Source organism: Ictidomys tridecemlineatus, chromosome 7 (genome assembly GCF_052094955.1).
Source record: "Ictidomys tridecemlineatus isolate mIctTri1 chromosome 7, mIctTri1.hap1, whole genome shotgun sequence".
Taxonomy (NCBI): domain Eukaryota; kingdom Metazoa; phylum Chordata; class Mammalia; order Rodentia; family Sciuridae; genus Ictidomys; species Ictidomys tridecemlineatus.
This window is the reverse complement of record NC_135483.1, coordinates 174,643,422-174,658,243: the sequence shown is the minus strand read 5'-3', so window position 1 is coordinate 174,658,243 and position 14,822 is coordinate 174,643,422. Positions and strand designations below refer to the sequence as shown.

The following is a 14,822-nucleotide window of genomic DNA, read 5'->3' as shown; positions in this document are numbered from 1 at the left end:
ATCTGGCTCTGGCATTCAACAGGAAACTACTGATTTTATGAGACTTACTATGTAGTAGGTTATCAAAGCAGGATATCAAAGAAAAGTGGATAAATATAGAATTTTTATTTATTTATTATAAATGCTATGATGTGAGAAATAATGAGTATATATATATATATATATATATATATGTGTGTGTGTGTGTGTGTATACATATATGTATATACACACAGAGAGTATGTGTTCAGAATGGCTTATTTGGGGAATGAATCTGAAAGATAAGTAACAATAGTAGCTGAAATGTGAGGAATGGACATATTTGAGGAAGAGATGAAAACCCAATATGTAAAAAGCTTAATGAGCAATTAAGAAGTGAGCTGGAGATGAGGCTGAAGAAGGAAGGAGCCAGATCATTTAGTGAGATTATAAACCAAATCTAAGCCCAATGGGAAGAATTTTATGCATGGGTTTAACATAGTTTACTTCATTCTTAAAAAGAAACAATTACTATAATTACTATATGGAGAATGGTTTGGAAGGAGAATAATTTGGGATATTTTATTATATTCCACAAAAGAGAAGTGAGTAGCTTGGACTGAATCAGTGGCAAGGATAATAGACAGGGGTGAAGGAATTTAAGTTATAGAAATATGTTATTGAGTCAAAATTGACAAGATTGGTTGTGGGGGATATAGGAAAAGGAGAATCAAGGACAAATACCCTCTTTCTGATTGATAGAAGTGAATTATGTTTCTGACATGATTGGATTGATGGAATTGTCATTTATTGAAATGAGGAAGAAAACCTAGAAGATGAGAAGTTTGGGGGGACTTAGAAAGATCAAAAGATCATTTTGAACATATTAAACTTGAGATGGCTATTGGACCTCAAGGTGGAGGTGTCAAGCTGGCAGTAAGACCTGCATTTTTCTCCCACTCCTCTATCTGGAGATCCATATGTGTGTGTCTAAGAGTCATCACCATGGAGATGGCAAAAACTGTGGGATAAGACAAGCACATCAAGAGATGGAGAGTGAAGCACCAGCATTGAGTTACAGTCATTCAAGGATAAGTTAGGGAGAGGAGCTGAAAGCTACAGAGAAAGTGAAGGGAGAAGCCAGAGGAAAACCAGGAGAGCAGAAGGCAGTGTTCAAGGAAGACACTAGAAATTGAAGTTAGTGGAAGGAGTTTCCTAGGAAATAGAAACCTTGTTCCTATGACCATACATTAAAAAAGACTTTAAATGATGTTAGTAATGTCAGATGCCACTGAGGTAGCTAATAAAATTTAGTTTTCATTTAAATATATGTCTTGGCACACCTCAGGTGATATTATAGGTGGATGACAACTTCACTCTTCATGAAAACTACAAGGTTTGAAATAATATATTTCACATGAATTTTCCATACTGGAGACCCCTAGAAAGTAGAATATCTAGGGAAGTATAACAACTGCAACAATGGTCTATTATTTTGAGATCTAAGATTGACTATATAATTAGTCATAAAAATGATGTTGATGATTTTCATTATAGTGACTATTGTTTCTGTTGTTAAAATCTGACTTTGAGCCCAGGTCTGGCATTATCTTAAGTAACTTTGTTTTCAAATAAGAGGATTTAAATGTAATGTAAGGATTTAAAAACTATTAACATTAAAGCGCTCTAGAGTTGTTTAATTAAAAGAAATTTACAAAACAAAATGATAGTTTTCCAGGTTTTAAAGTGGAAATAGTATGAAAGACCAGATCAAATCTGATTTCTTCAAAGTATTGGAAAAAAAATATATACAGTGTCTTAGTCTGCTTTTGCTGCTGTAAAACAATGCCACAGATTGGGTAATTGATAATGAACAAACATTTTTTTTTCTCAGTTCTGGAGACTGGAAAGGCCAAAGTCAAGATGCCAACATTTGGTGAGGATGTTATTTTTGCATTTCCATATGCAGAAGGCAAAAAGGAGCAGAACAGATAGCTAGCAGGACAGTGAATGAAGCCTCTTTCATAAGGCCCTTTATCTCATTCACAAAGGAGGACCCCCCCATGACCAGATGACCAGATCACCTCTTGAAGCCCCTGCTTCTTAACTCTATCACATTGACAACGCCTTCTGTTTACAGTGAATGAATTCAATGTACAATCAGTCCTTAAAATATATTTGCTAAAATGTTAGAGTGGATGAATACATTAGTCCTGCATAGCTTTTTCATATACTATTTATCTTATCCCGTATGTGTATGTTTTAGTTAGCTTTTTCATTGCTGTGACCAAAAGACCTGACAGGGACAATTTTAAAGGCAGAAAAGTTTATTTGTCACTGATGTTTCAAAGGTGTCAGTCCTTCGTCAGCAGACTATGTTGCTCTGGGACCCAGATGAAGCAGATCATCACAATGGAAGGGTGTAGCTGAGGAAAGTAGTTCAGGACACCAGGAAGTAGAGAGAGTTCTACTTACCACTGACAAAATATATACCTCAAGGGCAGGACCCTGACCCACCTCCTTCAGTCACACCCTATCTGCCTACAGATAACACTGATACCAGTCTGTTAATCCCTATGGGGGATTAATGCACTGAAGAGGTTAAGGCTCTCCACCCAATTATTTACTTCTGAACTTTGTTACATTGTCTCACACTTGAGTTTTAGGGGGATACCTCTTACTTAAACCATAACAGTATATGTGCATTTAAAAATTATCATTGTATAGCCAATATATTCCATGAACCCCGAATCTGAGTCCCTTCTTTACCAGTGTACCTCAGTGACCAGTTCCTGATATTATGAAAGCAGTTGAAATAAATAAGTGATTTTTCACTTTTACTTTCAATTTCACAGGTAATGAGAATTTTAAAAATAATTTATGTAATTTTGGTTATATAATTAAATTGATGCAATTGTATATTGATAGGTAAATATATTTCATGACAATGGCTAATAAATACAAAATAAATATAGCTACAAAGGAATTGGAAGATATCATTTTATGAGAATATTAATAAGAGCCATCATTTAGTATTATTCAAGGTTTTTTACATGTATATCTTATGTCATTTTTTCAGTGAAGTTTTGAGGTTAGTATTATTATCCCAAGTTTGCAGTTGAGCAACCTGAGTCACAAAGAGATTACATCATGTACACAAAGTCATATGACTATTAAATTAGTGTTCAATTCCTGATATTCTGATTTCCAAAATTTAGCTCATCACCACTGTGTTATTTTGTTTAATGGTGACCATAATGAACAGTTGCCATTAGAAAACATTTTTATTACACATTTATTCTTCTTATAGATTTAATGAATGATGGTTTTATTGAGAACAGTTTTACTCCATAAATCATTGCCAATTCTGTTTTCAGATAAAGTTCTATCAAATTTACAAAGTAACCATTTATTTTTAGCAACCAACTTATTTCCTTCCTGAATCAAAACATATTCTACTTAGAAAATGTAAAAGATTAGCATTCGTTTCTTTCCAGCCACAAAGTCTACTACTTTGGGGAGATAAATATTTACCCCTAATGCAATCTGATTAAAGAGCAAATTGGAGAATCAAAGCTACAATTAACCATATAGACACAACTGCTTAATTCAAAGTGCAGAGTAAATAAGTTGGAATGGAATGGGAGAAAGGTGTTTGATTTGATTAGCCTCATTACTACAGGATTGGTGCTCTCATTTTTTTGCTCTGCAATGTCTATGGTTTCATTTCTTTAAGAGTCTCCTTCACTAAGAAAAAAATTTGACAATTTTTCATTAGCATGAAGAGGACAAACTGCTTTTGAGTGGAAATTTTAAATCATTTACATAAACTAATTTCTTTTTAGTAAAACTTTCAAGTAAGTTTTAAACTGTAAATTGAGTCTATTAAAAGAAAGCAAAAGATGGAAGTTCATAATATTTTATAATGCCTTAGTGTGTGACTTATACTGGTGCTTTCTATTTTAAAATTAAATTAGTCCCTTTTAACTGACAGCCTAAACATTTAAAGTATGCATGAGGCTTCATATTGTATATTTCCTAAACAAAATGTTATTCTTGAAATTTTTTAGCCTTAAGTAATAACTTATACAGGATTTACGACTACCAGATACTTTTTGTAGAAACAATAATTCAGGGATGGGCAAAAAGGAACTATCTCTTCTTGTGGAGCTTAAAATCGAATGAAGTGGTAAATATGTGGATATATACATAAATGAATTCCAGTAGTGGTAAGAGTATGACAAACATAAAATAGGAGAATGTAACATAGATTATCTTAGGGACTGGGCAATATGCTTGACTGTGGATACAGAGCTCAGGGAGGGGTTCTATCCTGCCAGCCATCTGAGTCTGGGAAACATTGGAGATGGGTTTGCTGGCAGAGGGAACAATTGCACTGTTGGCTTTGTTTAGTAATTCATAGCTCACTCTTTGAACTACTTGAAATACAAATATTACTGTTAATATTTTAGAACAACAACAACAACAAAAAGTATTTCTTCTAGGGAAGCACTGTGTGTGGTAGGAATGCTAATTTTTTTTTTTTTTTTTTTTGTCCAGAGAAGCACTGACATTTCTTAATTACTCTCTTCATGAGTAGTCATGTACAGCAATTACTGAAGGCTCAGCAGAGCGTTGTTCTTCCAAAGCCTTGGAGAACAATAATGCTGACAGTTCAGGGCTTCCGTGTCCAACACACTTTTCCTCTCTCTTCATTACCCCAGCTAATTACTCTGGCCAGTGGTTATTGTGTAACTTTCCTCCCTTTCCATAACCCCCACAGCCCTCTACTGTCAGTGAAATTTATAGTAATAGCATAATATTCTCTTGCTGCTATGTTTTCTAGGACTTGTTTAAAGGCAATGCCTCCTTTTATTATTTTCAGCTTTTGAATCACCTTATCAACATGTGAGACCCAAGCTCCGTACTAAAGGAAACTTGTTTTGAAAAATATAAGGCACCTGATTTCCCAGGAATTCTGACTTTTATAATGAAACAGACAAGGATTTTTTAAAATGTCAAGTTGCTATGCTGAAGGAGACATTTGAGTATTTGTCTACAAAATACTAGGCTAGGGATGCAATTCAGTTAAAAAAAAAAAGTTTGTCAAAACAGTTTGGCATGGTAGAAGTAAAATAATGACAACATCGTCATTAAATTTGTTTTACGTATTTATTTTATTACCAAATAGGTTGATATAATATATAAATATTGCAAAATTAAGTGACGTGAAAACCTGATTTTCTTAGTAATAACTTTATTTTGTTTATTTATTTATTTTTTATGTGTTGCTGAAGATTGAATCCAGTGCCTCACACATGCGAGACAAGCGTTCTACCACTGAGCCACCACCCAGCCTGAAACCCTAACTGCTTTTAAATAGAAAAATAAGGAGTCTTCAAACCTAGTTTAAAGAAAATTAAATTGATTATTTTAGAATCATGACATATGATGAAGCTCTTATATGAAAATATGTTGAACCAAATTACTCATAACCAAAATAGTAAAGAAATTTGTTAGTTGTTTTCTTGAAAATATTATTATCTAAATTTGAGTGATTACTATGCATTCGTCACTTTACTTATTTCATCCTGTAGAACTACACCACAACTTTTCAACTTGGATGCTAATGTCATTCACATTTTTTCAGAGGAAAACTGAGACTTGCTTAGACTGTACAACTTGCACAGGGTCACATGGGGTAATAGTTAATGAGAATTAACCCCAGATTTGTATAAAATCATTGTCAGAACATCTACCTTACACATATCACTTATTACATATTGGGCTTTTATGATTACTGGTCTAAGATGGTTGGACTCATTCTCATCTAAGATATTTTGCACTTGGCATTTCCATTCTGGTTGAAGTATTCTGAGACTAAATTGTTCTATAACTAAAGATACTTATAGTGCTTTTTCAGTTTTAAATGTACTAGAATCAATTTATAGTCAGGTCATTAAAAGGAATGCTTAGGGAAAATCCTTCTGTATTATTGAGGGCAAAAAATTGGTAAACATTAATATTTAATATTGTTTCTCATTTATTAATAGCATCCATTAACTATCTTTCTTGCACCTGGGAATAAGAAAGCATCAAGCAGCATTTATTAAAGAAAAAAAGAAGCAAGCTACTCTTGTTCTTTGAATCTACAGTTATCAGCAGACACAAAGTTCTGAGAAAGATAATGTATGCCAATAGCTGCAAACTTTTCATAATTATTTAGTGCACATAGTGGTAATTTCTTGCTATCGATAAAACAATAGAGTTAAGCTTCCTATGTATAAATACATGTACATACTGATACAGAAGAATAGCAACATAAACATGGGTTGAATTTCACATATGTACTTATAAGCCAATCAGAAATCAGAATATATTCTCTCATAATAAATAAAAATATTTAGTTCCCAGGATGGGGCTGTAGTTCAGTAGCAGATCACTTGCCTCATCCATGTGAGGCACTAGATTTGATCCTCAGCACCACATAAAAATAAATAAATAAATAAAGATATTGTGTCCATCTACAGCTAAAAATTTTTTTTTAAATGCTTAGTTCCCTATGCCAATTCACAAACCCTTGATTTATTACTAAGGAATGTTTATGTAGTCTATTTTATTCACAAGACTTTTTTAGCTTGGGAATGTAGGATATCCCAGGATTTTTCATCTTATAGGATTTGTAGTCTGAATTGGGAGAAAAGGCTGAAATACAAAAGGTAGCTTCAGCAAAAGTGAGGCACTAAGCAAACTTTGTCTCTAAATAAAATGCAAAATAGGGCTGGGGATGTGGCTTAATGGTCATGTACCCCTGAGTTCAGTCCCCAGAGAGAATTTATGAAAGTAAGAACACTGTCTTGCTGTTCTATAGCTTTTTATTTAGATAGTGTGAGTGGACAAGAACAAGGATAGGCAAGCAAGGCAAGGACATAGAAACTAGAGCAGTAACTTTGGACCTTTACCTTTGCATTCCTTGTGCCTTTCTGTGTTGCTCTGAAATCCTGAGGCAGAAACTATTTCTGAAATATTTCACAAAGTCAGTTAAGAGTTGGAACACAAAGACGCAACAAGAAGAGAGCTGCAGGGAGGCACTAGGCAGACAATCAGCAATGAGCTCGCCACAGAGCACCACCTCAGTCTCCTCTCTCTCCTGATTCTTTATCTCTTCACGGTTGTCCTCCTAGTTCTCTGGCCCTTGTAGAAAGAAGTGCTGACTGCACCTGAGTTTTGCATTTTAGCTTCAGTCTGGGTTCTTTCTCAGTCAAGATTTCAGAATTTTGGAGAACTTTGATTATATCAGTTTGAGAAAGCTAATGTGCCCACCCCTAGACCAATAAAATGTCCAGGTGGTGAGGATGTATGCATTAATAAGGGGACTCTTCCCAGGTGTTGGATGAAATTCCTTTATAATGTTTCAATCTTCCATATTTACATTGGTTTTCTTTTGGCTTGTGCCTTCAATTATAGAGAGATAGATTCTGAAATCTCTAACCATAATTGCCAATTTGTTTTTAAGTTCTCATAGTTCTGTTGGTATTTGCTTTAAATTTCCGAAGCTCTGTTATCAGTTACATAAATGTTTAGGATTGTTATGTTCTCCTAGTGAATTATTCCTTTCATCATTATGTTATATGCTCTTTATTCATGGCAATTTTGTTCTGAAATCTACTCTGACTCATATTAATGTTGTCATTCCACCTTTTGATTGTTGTTACCAATTTAATGTGATCATTGGTGTGACTGGACTTAGATCTGCCATCTTCCTAAGCCCTATTTCCTCTATTTTCTCCATGTGTTCTTCATTTCTTCTCTCCTTTTTTAACGGAATGTTTTTATGACTCCATTTATCTGCTGTGGAGGCTCATTAGCTGTAACTGTTGTTTTATTCAGTGATATATTTAGGATTTGTAGCATATACCTTTAACTCATCAAAGTCTAACAGTTAAGTGTTATTTTTCCTACTTCACACACAGTATTAGAACCCGTCTTCCATTTCAACCCCATAGATTTTGCTGTTGTCATTCATTTGGCTTCCACAAAAACGCTGCAGTACATTTGGCTTTGAATAATTGACTGCTTTTTAAAGAGATACTAATAAGAAGAAAAAGAAAAAAAATAGAAGGCCATGGACCCATGTAGTTAGTATTTCAGTGCTATCACTTGCTTTGTGTCATTTTCTATCTGCTTGAAGGAATGACTTTAATGTATCTTAGAGTTCAAATCTGCTGGTTTCAAATTCTTTCAGCTTTTTTTTAAAATTAATTTAGTTGTAAGTAGCACCATGCCATTATATAATTTATTTATTTTTGTGGTGCTGAGGATCAAACCCAGTGCCTCATGTGTGCTAGGCAAGTGCTCTACTACTGAGCTACAACCCCAGTCCCTTCTTTCAGTTTTTGTATTTCTAAAACCATCTTTGCTTCACCATTGGTTTTGAAAGGGTTTTTCTTTATCTTTTCTGGGTAAAGAATTCTAAATGGACAGACTTCTTCGGTCTTTCAGTACTTTAAATATGTTGCTCTGTCTTCTCCCTGGTATTGTTACCAACAAGAAATGTGCTGCCGTCCTTGTCTGTATGTATAGTGTGTCTATTTCCTCCACATATTTTAGAATTTTCCTCTTTATTATTCATTATAAGCAAGTTAATTATGATTCTGATATTGAAATATCTTGATTCATGTGTCTTTTGCTTGGGGCTCATGGCAGTTCTTAGGTCTGTGGGTTTATCATTTTCCTCAAATTTGTAAAAATTTTGGCCATTATTTCTTTAAAATTATTTAACTTACTCCTTTTTTATTCCACCTCATCCATTGAATCCAGATGCACATGTTTCTGGTAGCTGCATTTGTCCATCAATTCATGAGTGTTTTTATTAGTTCCTAATTCTATGTCTTCAAGTTTACTAATTTTTTTATTATGCAATATTAACGTTTTAATCCCATCCAATGGAATTTAGATTCCAGTGTTTTGACATTATAAATTAAATTTGTGTCTTGTTTTTTTTTCCCTAAATATATAGGTGGACACAATACCTTTATTTTATTTATTTATATGTGGTTTTGAGGATCGAACCCAGTGCCCCACACACACTCTACCCCTGAGCCACAACCTCAGCCACTATATCTTGATTTTTAACAACTCTATCTCTTGCTTTTTAATATATGGAATGTAATCATAATGCTTTTTAATTTCATTACTATTAATATTACTTATTTCTGGTTCAGTTTTAACATATTTTCCTTTCACTATTAGTTGTGTTTTCATGTTTCTTTTTCTTTTTCTTTTTATACAGACACAAGAATATAAATTTTTACTTCCTAGGAGCTAGATTATTTTTATTCCCATAAATGTTCTTAAGTTTTATTCTAAGATGCTTTCCAGTTACTTGGAAGGTAACTTTCTGGTCTTCCTATTAACCATTGTTAGGTCAGACCAGAACTGCTTTGAGTCTTAGCTTAATTTTTCCCTAATACTAAGACATGGCCTTTCTTAGTTATTTAACATATGCTTCCTAAATCATGAGGTTTTCTACTGTGGCTGTTGTGGGACAGAAGCTGTTCAAGGCTTATGTGAAAATCAGGCACTGCTTTCCTATAATAATTTTGAATGGTGTACCTGGCCTTGGATAATTTCCTTACACTCATGTACTGATCAGCATCCTAATGAATCCTCAAAGAAGACATTCTGCACTTCTCTACATTATCTGTATACAGAGCTCTTGTCTCTCTGTTGCCCTGTGACTCTAGTCCTGGGCTCCCAGTTCTATCTACTTAATACAGAAGGACTGTTTATCTTTACTTGGTTTCCCTCTTTATGCACTGTGACCTGGAACTGGAAACTTACTCTAAACAGTAAGCTGGAACACTCCTAGAGTTTTTCTCTTAAGGGTCATTCTCCTTCATTACCTGTTGAGCAATGTGTTAGCCAGCATCCAATTGCTGTAACAAAGTATACAAGATAAATAAAAGGAGGAAAGTTTTATTTTGGCTCATGATTTCAGGGGTTCAGGGTCACTTGTCCCTGTTGTTTTGAGCTTTTGGCAACACAGTACATCATCATCAGAAAGTGTGGTAGAGGAAGCTGCTTGCCTCATGGCAACCTAAAGCAGAGAGAGAGAGAGAGAGAGAGAGAGAGAGAGAGAGAGAGCAAGCGCAGAGTCTGGGGTTCCAATATCTTCTTTTAGGGCTTACCCCAATGACCTAAATTCCTTCCAGTAGGCCCCATGGCTTAAATGTTCCACCACCTCCCAGTAATGCCATAGGCTGGTGACCAAGCCTTTAAAATAAGCCCTTGGAGGACATTACAGATCCAAACCATGGCAAATATCATTGCTTAATAGGTTTTTAGTTGTTAGTTGGGAGAGTAAATTCAGATGTCCCTTCATCTTAACCAGAAGCGTAAACTTTTAATCACTAATAATATCTGAAATAAAGTGTTGAGAAGCAAAATTCTGAAGCAATGTTTCTTCAATAAACTTTTCCTAAATATACTGAGAAAGGTGTTATATTGAACATTGTGAGAGACACACAGTCATTTAGTGAGTATCTTCTTTTCTCACAGAGTGCATAACCTTGGTCACATATCTCTTTTCCTGTAAGCATGCCAACTTTCCAGAGAACCAATATTGGTGTATAAGGGAGAAAAAGGTGGAGGGTAACCTGGCCTGTTACTTCATGACTGACTTTGAACAGGTTCTTCATCAAGAACATCAGTTTCTTTACCTAGGAATATTTGAAGCACTAATGCTTCTTTTTAGATACTGAAAAAGATTAAGAAATATGTCAGGAGAGCCTGGGTATGTATGAACATTTCAATCAGAACTTGAAACTAATAGAACAGCACTAATATCTTAGCATTCAAACATGCAAGTTCACAAAGTGGGTGCTTTCCATCTTGTTGTTTCATCTGTTCATATCAATTATCTTTTTTCTTATTACTTTCCCATTATGTTTGAAATATCCCACTGAGCTTTGTTGTAAGTTCAAAGTGGCATTCCATCACTTTTCACTAATGTTCCTTTGACTTCTTAATGGGGTACTGACAATGAAAATAATGCTATTCAAAATGAGAGAGATGTAGGCTACCATAGGTGTGTAATTGGTGAACAAATTGACTGGCAGTTGTGAGTCCTAGTTAAGTGCATAGGAGCAGTAATGTCATGCTGATATATAGAGCTGATCGAATAATAGAAATGGAAGTTTTTGAACTAAATATACTTCAGTCATAATGAATATAATGAACATGCTATTCCTGATTCAAATAAAAACTAGTTTTCACAGGTTCCATTAACTCTGAGGACAACAATGTCTTACCTTACAGTACCATTTGGTTACTTCTGTCCAGAGAGGAATAGATTGATTTATACAGTACCCAAGATAAAATGAACATCTCTTCCTCTCACTTGATGGTTAAAAATTGTGAAGCCAAATGAAATAAAATATTCTATGAGCTGGATTTGGACAACAGGAAAATTATAACTAAGGAAGTTCTCATTGCTACACCACTGTTCTATAAAACCATGCCATTTTCCCCAAGGAGAGCAAGAGGATAAACATGAATACCAAGCCAAACACACTTCCATAGTTATTGCATGGTATTTGAAAGAAAAAAGCATAGATGGAGAAACAGAAATAAAGGTTTAAATCAACTCCAGAGGTGGCAGATGGATGAGATATGTGTTCAAGTATTCTTTGGCAAAGATACCAGTCCTGCAACAATTCAGCATGCCCGTTGCCTGCTACCTTGTTCTGCATTTCCCATGACACCATGAGCCTCTCTGTTCAAGATCACTTTGCCTTGGGATTGATCCTGTCTGTGAAGTAAAGAGAAAACAGAATTAAATATTTGAGGTTTAGAAAGAAAATACTCTATTTTCCCTCATGATATGATAAAATTTTGTAACTGAACTGCTTAAATAATCTGCCCCAATATTTGGCCCCAAACATCGAAATTGATTCTAACAGAAGGAAGCAAGGCAGCAGTCCCAGATTCATTGACAAAGCAGGGACACATGCAAAGTGACAACCAAGCTTTGACCAAAAGACAACTTTGTATCATTAAGCCAATTCATATGTCAATAGATACTTGTGGTAGAATCCTTATAACCTCAGATGTATTTATTTAGTGGGCAGAAATACATATTTTTTGTCTCATAGATAAGACTCCACACGTCATATTATGGAGCTGTAATTTAGAAAATTTAAACATGGACAGTACTCTGAAAGAGTAGAGTCTATCGGGAAAATTAAATACAACTCAATGACTCCATGAAATATGAACTGCATGAAGACTTAAATGATGAGTATATTGCAGAAGAAGAGGAGGGTAGATTATTGTTTGAGTAGTGGTTACCAAAGCATGCTCCCTAGACCATCATCAGCCTTAGTATCCCCAGTACAGTATTAGAAATGCCTCACCATATACCAGCTGAGAAGTGCTGAGGTTGGGGCCCAGAAATCTGCTTTAACTCTCTAGGTGATTCTGTTGCACACTTAACTTTGAGAAGCACTAAGTTAGAGCAGGCTCTAGAAGAAAAGGACAAGATGATGAATTGTGGCAGATATACTAGAGGAGACCCATGTGGCTAATTAAAGGAGAGGTAAGGGTGATTAGACAGACAAAGTCAAATATGTAGTTGTAGAAGCATGAAGAAAGTTTAAAATCACCAGCCTGAGGAGCTTTAATATTATGCAGTGGATAATGCACATCTGAAGTTGTTTATTCTTAGTACTTGTTTTGTTTGAGAAGCAGAAAGAAGTTATCATTAGTACATCTGTGAGATATTAATGCAATAATATTTTTTAAGAGTAGTGAGGATAGAGGTAAAGTAGTGTTGTGAAGAGTTCAGGAGACTTATAATAATCCACACAAGAAGTATTAGAACTTGAATTAGGATGCTGAAAGTGTTTCACATGCAAGTGGTCACATACAAGAGTTGTTTCAGGAGTTTGGGAATCAAATGTATTTGGTTTCTGACTAGAGATGAAGGATGAAGAGGAAGAAGATGTATTGAAATGAATTTACTTGGGGAATTCAGATGAAGATTATGCCATGAATAGGGACAGGGATGCTAGCAAGAGATGTTGTTTGGGGAAAGAATATGAGATTCCTTTTGAACATGCATATTTTTAAATGCCCCTGGCACATTCAAGTAGAAATAGCCAACATGTATCTGGAAATGTAGATCTGTCTTTCTATAGAGGGGCATTAAATTATATCATCAGTCTTTCATTGATGTCGTCCCCCAGCTGTTCATATATTAACCTAGGAATTCTTGGTGGCTCAGAAACTTTATTTGTTGGTCAAGCTGTTGGTGTATGTATGTATGTGTGTGTGTGTGTGTGTGTGTGTGTGTGTGTATGTGTGTGTATGTGTGTGTATATATATATTTATATATATATAAATAAAATATTTCCCTAATATCAGCTCCTTTCTTACCTGGTAGCCTTCATAGACTTTTCTAGCAATTTCATTAATTATGGTTGGCATCTCTTTATTTGGCTGAGTGTCCATTTGCAGAAATTGATGGCAGATCTGGCTTTCTGTTGGCCTGGAATGCCAAGAATTCATGAGCCAAGGGTGTTTTCGCTTGAACTGCTCATGGGACCTTTCCTTAAGTGATTTACAACTTCTGACCAACCGTGAACTGGTTTCTCATGCCACCTGAATAGGCTTTTGAATTTATTCTCTGACAACTGTTATGCAAAAATGGTTTTATGCTGTTATTGTATCCTTCTTTTATTCTAATAAATAATAGGTCAGTTGTTCCACAGAGGCAAAGAGAAATGTTATGCAATAAAATGTTACTTTTGAACTTTAGTACTTAAAACCCTGAGCAAATTTATGGTTTCCAAGGCAATTATCCCCTGATTTCAGTTAGCTATTATTAATAGCTTATGACTATTCTTCTCCTTATCCTGAATTTTTATTTTTTGAGGGAGAGGGGGTGTTTATTATAAAATACAGATCTAGAAAAACTGTATAATGCATAAGAACAGTTCAAACAATTTTTATAAGGGTCACTATCGCCCAGGCCAAGAAATGAAATTACTCCAAATGCCCTTGAAGCCCTTCCATTAGCCCCAACTCAGCCACACTTCTCTCTCTTCCCTCCTAGATAGCCATTAATTGAACTTTCATGATAATTTGCTTTCCATTATAATTTTGTGGAAGAAGTAAGCATCCTTAAATACTATAATTTATTTTTGATTTTTGCCATTTTTACTTCTGTATGTATTCTCACTCTGTGTTCATCAATGGGCTCCCATGATTGTACAGTGTGGATGAGTCTAAAATCTATAGAGTAGGCCAGTATACTGGAGACAGAGGGAAGAGCTGCAGGTCAAATCCACAGGCTGGCAGAATTTTTTCTTGCTTGAGGGAGATCAGTCTTTGTTCTGTTGAGGCCTTCAACTAATAGCATAAGGCCCACTTAATGGGCCTTTATAGAGGGTAATCTGCTTTACTCAAATTCTAATTTAAATTTTAACAACCTCAAGAATACCCCTTTACAGAAACATCTGGAGTAATGTTTAACCAAACATCTGGGCACCAAGTCAAACTGACACATAATATTAACTATCACATGTAGGTTTCCCCCTTTTTATCCCCTTTTACCTTGGAATTTCTTTATTGAAGAAACTTGGGTTTTTGACTTGAAGAATTTCCCTCAGCTGTCCAGTTTTGACTTGTGACAGTGTAGTTTGATATATTACTCTGCTCTGTGCATTTCTTCTAAACTATTAGTTGGACATACAGCATAATACCGAGATGCTTTTATTTCACTCTATTTTTTGCAAGACAAACTCATAGGTTTCTTTATTCAACATAGTAACTGGGTGCTTCCCTTTTTTGTGATGTTATTG

General features: G+C 34.9%; 1 protein-coding gene and 1 long non-coding RNA gene across 7 annotated transcripts in view; one reads left to right on the top strand and one right to left on the bottom strand.

Moving 5' to 3' along the window:
* Positions 1 to 14,822, top strand: part of Erbb4 (erb-b2 receptor tyrosine kinase 4) — a 1,041,723-nt gene that overhangs the window by 927,158 nt on the left and 99,743 nt on the right. The gene's annotated exons all lie outside the window — the stretch shown is intronic.
* The window catches only part of LOC144365621 (uncharacterized), a 91,365-nt gene continuing 86,222 nt past the window's right edge, over positions 9,680 to 14,822 (bottom strand). Inside the window, exon 4 of the long non-coding RNA XR_013424289.1 lies at positions 9,680 to 11,770. This is a non-coding gene — a long non-coding RNA (uncharacterized LOC144365621). The remainder of the gene's footprint in view (positions 11,771 to 14,822) is intronic.